General features: G+C 53.8%; 1 pseudogene; it reads right to left on the bottom strand.

Annotated features, from left to right (window-relative positions):
* Positions 1 to 1247: 1247 nt before the first annotated feature.
* On the bottom strand, positions 1248 to 4723 carry LOC102514589 (annotated as a pseudogene).
* Between the last annotated feature and the right edge of the window lie 540 nt (positions 4724 to 5263).

Below are 5263 nucleotides of genomic sequence, written 5' to 3'. Positions count from 1 at the left end.
ACTCACTCACATGGGTACATGAGTCAGCTCAGCCACGGGGGAGAGTGGTTAGGCTGTATCTACTACCCTGAAAATGTGTATTCCCTTGACCCCCAGTCCACCACTGGTAGTCATGCAACAGAAGTGTGCAGAGATGTGCACAGATCAGAGCACTGTGTGGACAATTATAAAACCCAGAAACAAGCTCATGTTCATGACAACAGACTGGATGAATAAATTGCAGTATAGTCAGGAAATGCAGTCCTACAGCACAGTGAAAATGTGAGAACCACAGCTGCAGGCTCCCATGTGGGCGATTGCAGAGTGAGGGCAGCCAGACGTGACAGAGCACCCATGGCATGACTCCTTCAGACGAGGGTCAAACCCAGGCACAACCAGTGCAGGGGAGGAGACCGCCTCCCTGACCCCCACCCACCACCCCTGCATTCCCCGGTGTGGGACACGGCCATGGGGGGTTCACCTTCCAGAGCTCAAACTGCATACACTTCAATAAAAAAGTTTATCTAAAAACTGTAACTCACCTTGAAGTACTTGTCAATTTTGGATAAGTTTATTCTTTTCTTGGCACCTAGTTTATAAATGTTGCTGACACTCCCATCCATCAAGTACAGACCAAACTTCATGACCTGAAAGTCACAAAATGGCACATACAGCTCGGACCTGCAAGTTTAATTACCCATGAGGCATTACATTGCTACAGTTCATAATTTTTTTTAATGGTTTATTTAACAGTTTTTAACAGTTTATTTAACAGTCTCATTACAAAAATAACCAGAATGTGTGCAGCAGCAAAATTAGGAAGGATCTTGCCTGACTTCTGTAAAATCAGGCAATCCCACTTCCCCACAGCCCTGCAGGGGCAGTCAGCACAGGGAGCTTCCAGGTGAGGCAGCAGGCAGAGCTCTGGGCAGGCGGCCTGGTCTTGGCTAGTTCTGTCCACTCTGAGCACTACCTCCCCCCACCGTGGTAAACAGCTCAGGTCGGGCCTCCCAACACTAGGCATCCTTCCTGCCCCACTGTTAGGTCCCCAACAGGACAAACTGTCCTGGAAACTTCCCTGTACCCAGCCAGCCAGAAGACAGCAAATAAGAGGTGATGACTGGAGGAAGGATGGGCCACCTCGGAATGGCTGGGAGAACACTCCTAGGTGGGCTCTCCCTGGGCTGACAAGGCCACAGTGGCTCCCCCAGAGGGAACCAAGGCTGAAGGGAGCTGAGGCTGTGGGGGCCCAGAGAGGGGCACTGGATTTCATTCCAAAGGTCCTAGGGGCCCAGGGAGGGGAGCCCTGGGAGGCTCAGGTGTGCTCTGTGGGGCCGGGGCTGCTGGCATGGGAGTGAGCAGGGGCTGCTGCCTGCAGAGGGCCAGCACTGGGCTCTGGGGATGCCAGCAGAGGGGCTGAGAGGCCATCAGCAGAGTCTGTGTCGAGGTCCAGCCTCCAATAAGCTTCGCATAGAGGCAGATCATTAGCTTCGCAAAGACTTGAGCTTTTCCACCACTGGAAACCCAGGGAGAGACAGGAGCAGGCAGGGTGGAAGCCAGGGGAAGGAAAGTGAGATAGAAGCAGAGTTAAGAAACAGACCACACCCCGGACCACCCTCTCCTCTGTACTGGTCCCACCAACAAGCAGGCCTGGCTGAGGGGCAGGCACATGGGGGCTGCCCCTGCTTCAGGGTCCCCCAGGGAATCCTAAAAGGAGTCTTCTGGGACCAGCCACCAGCAGGCTGTGTGACCTCAGCAGGTACCTTCCACTGACCAACCCGTGTCCTTCCTGCCACATGGCCTTCCTAGCCCCTGCTGTCACATCCCATCCTGGCTCCAGCTGCCCTCCTCCTCCAGCCTGACCACACACTCCGTTCACAGCTGCAGGAACCAGTGTCCAGAGCTTGCTAGAGTCCCTCCCTGATCCTTATGCTTCACAAGGCCCCTGAGGGCATAGACCCTGTCTCCTTTCTGGGTCTGCCCCTGGCTGGGACTCAGCCTAAACTGGGCAGCAGTTAGGAGCAGGAGGCCCTGCCGTTCTGTCTTGCACCACTGACCAGCTGTGTGACCTCAAACAGGCCCCTTGAACTGTCTCCCATCTCTAGTACGGGCACAGCCAGGGCGGCCTCTCAGGGCTGCGAGAAGACTTGGGATGCGGATGCAGGTGAAGAGTATGGCTCTGGAAGGTGGTCAAGGGGGGTGCCCAGAGCATGGTCCTGTCCCTGCAGTCATCTCACTGGCTGTCTCCCAAATCCTACCCTGCTCCTAGCTTCCTCCTGCACTCCTGCCCCCAGTGTTTAGTCTCCAAAACCATCCAGACACAGAGCAGTGTCCCAAGGAGAGTGGAGGGTGAGAGGAAGAGAAAGAGCAAATCGTGAGCAGAAAGCAGGGCAGCAAGCATGGAGATGGGAGTGTGGGCAGCAGGGAAGCACCTGGAGGACAGGCTGAGCGCCGGCTCGGGGGCTGGGGCACACACAGCCCGTGCTGGGGGATGAGCCGGAGGAGGGGAAGACACAGCCTGCTGGTCCTGACTCAGCTGAGCCCCAGCCACTGACATGTATTTACAGATGAGGGAGGAACTCAGCCTCTGGATGTACCAGGAATGGTGGGAGGGGCTCCCAGGCCAGACCAGAAACCATCTAAGTGAACCAGAGACTGATGGACCAGGAGCCAGGATGTAAGAAGCCCAGCTTTCAGGACCCCTGGGTTTTGCTGTGGGCCTGGCCCTTGGGGGCAGCAGAGGGACAAACACAGGGACATAAGGGATTCTGGGATTCTGCAAAACCAAGCAGGGCTGTGAGCAATGTCCCAGCAAGGTCTGAACCCCCAAGAGATCCACTCCAGAACCCCTCCCTGAAGGCCTGGTGTGTAGGAAGTTCTCGCTGCATGTCTGCTGAGCCGATGGGTATCAGGGAAGAGAGGTGGCCCCACCCTCCAGAAAGGTCTAAACCGCTCCAGCTGGGCAGTGAGAATCTCCCTTCCCACAGAGGCCAGGATGGGCAGCAGGGACCCTGAAGGGGGCACTGAGTCCAGTGCAGGGAAGCCAAGTCTCAGACCAAAGGTGTGCTGGCTCTGGGTGTCTGTGGCCCCAGCATGGTCTCCACAGGACAGAGGAGCACTGAAAATCCATGTCAGAAAAAAAAAAAATTGTGCAGCGAGGGCGAGAGGGAACATGGACTTTGTGTCTGCTAATACCTCCCAGTCTCCAGCCTCAGTTTCCCCACGCATCAGTTACACTTGGATTCTGATTTCTCAGGATGCCTCCAGCCTCAGGTTTCAGGATTCTAAGTGGTCATGTGCGGACCAGGGAGACAGGTCTTGCACACTGCCAGATCCCTGGGGCCCAGCAAGGGCCTGGCATGTCAGATGGCTCCAGTCTGAACAAGGTTGAGTTGAAAGGGAACTCAGGGGTCTAAGGACCCCAGGCATGGCTGTCAAGGCCATTCTCTGGGTTTTTTCTTCCTCCTTCCCAGGACCCTTACCCCTGACACACACACACACACACACACACACACACACAAAATGGAATTACATCCTTGGGCGAGCACCGGCGTCCTGGACGTGGGCCTGGGAGGCCAAGAGAGCTAGCCCAGCCTTGGCCAGAATGTTTAAATGCTGATGAGACAGCTAAGCGGAGTAGACAGGCCCAGAGAGAGGCAGCCATCACCCCAGGCAGAAAGGCTGGCTCGGCCCTCCCAACCTTCGAGGTTCTGCAATTTTCATCCTGATGCCCAGGCCCTGGTAGATGGTGTAAATTGTCTGTCAATCAGATGCTCTGACTGTGAGGTCTGCTCTGAAACCCAGGCACACGGCTCTGTTGCCAAGACAGGGAAGGATTTGAAAAACAAGACCTTCAGGCTGCCAGGTGGGGTTGAGCCACGCAGGCTGGCCGGGCCCAGGTCCGCAGGTCCGCTCAGCTCAGGGTCCAGCCCTATTTGTACCTGGATGAGTAATACTCCTCCTCCAGCTCGTAGAGGTCGATGGAGACCTCATCCTGCAGGGCGACGAGCTTCTGGTCACACTCCTCCTGCAGCGCTCGCAGCTGCTGTTTGCGCTGGTTGATGGCCTAGTTCACTGACGGGAAGTCGTTGAGGATGAGGAAGTGCTTGAGGTCAGACACCAGCTTCATCAGGGACTCGTCGGCTCGGACGATGTTGGCGGCTCGTACGTGCATCTCGTAGTTGTCCTGCTTGCCCTGGGTGGCCCTTGGCACCTGCGTCTCATCCTCAGTGTTGGCGGTCTTGATGATCTCGGTGAAGTTGCGCATGATGGACTTGACTGTCGCCCTTGAGCCGCTTGTTGTAAGACTGCAGCAGCGTCTCCTTGCTCTGTGGCAGGGCTCTCTGCTGGGCCATGGCCGGGCCTCGGGCAGGGCAACAGGCACCTGGTGCGCGGAGCTGGGCCCGGCGGGCACCTGGCCGGGGCAGGGACCAGCACGCGCCCCTCCCGGAAAGTCCCGGCTCCCGGGCGCCTCTCAGGGCTGGCTGCCGGGCCATCTTTTTTTTTTTTTTTTTTTTAATGGAGGTACTGGGGATTGAACCCAGGACCTCGTGCATGCTAAGCACGCTCTCTACCACTGAGCAATACCCTCCCCCCTCAGTTTATAATTTTGAAATGACAAGTCATTCTTTCAAAAATTGAAGTATAATTGACCTTCAACAGTATGTTAGGTCCAGGTGCACAACACAGTGATTTATTACTTCATAGAGTAAAAAATGATCACCATGATGTCCAGTTACCATTTGCCACCACACAAAGATACTACAATATTATTGACTATATTCCCTATGCTGTATATTGCATCCCCACAACTCATTTATGTTATGACTGGAAGTTGGTACATCTTAATCTCTCTCATCTACTTCATTCATCTCCCCTATTCCCCCCCAGGAACTGGGAACCCCATTTGTTCTGTTTTATGTTTGTTCTTTTCTTTTTTAGATTCCAAATGTAAGTGAGATCATATAGTATTTGTCTTTTTCTGTCTGACTTATTTCACTTAGCATAATGCCCACAAAGTCTATCCATACTATCACAAATGACAAGATTTCATTCTCTTTCATGGCTGAGTAATAGTTCATTATGTGTGTGTGTGTGTGTGTGTGTGTGTGTACATAATCTTCTTATGTATCTATCAATGTACACTAAGGTTGCTTTTGTGTATTGGCCATTGTTACAATGTTGCAATGAACATTGGTTTGCACATATCTTTTCAAATTTGTTTTTCTTCACATATATCTCCAAAATGGAATTGCTGGACCCTATGGTAATGCTACCTCTCACT

This window comes from Camelus ferus, chromosome 18, assembly GCF_009834535.1.
Source record: "Camelus ferus isolate YT-003-E chromosome 18, BCGSAC_Cfer_1.0, whole genome shotgun sequence".
Classification (NCBI taxonomy): Eukaryota; Metazoa; Chordata; class Mammalia; order Artiodactyla; family Camelidae; genus Camelus; species Camelus ferus.
Note: the sequence above shows the minus strand (reverse complement) of the source record. Positions and strands in the feature narration are given on the sequence as shown.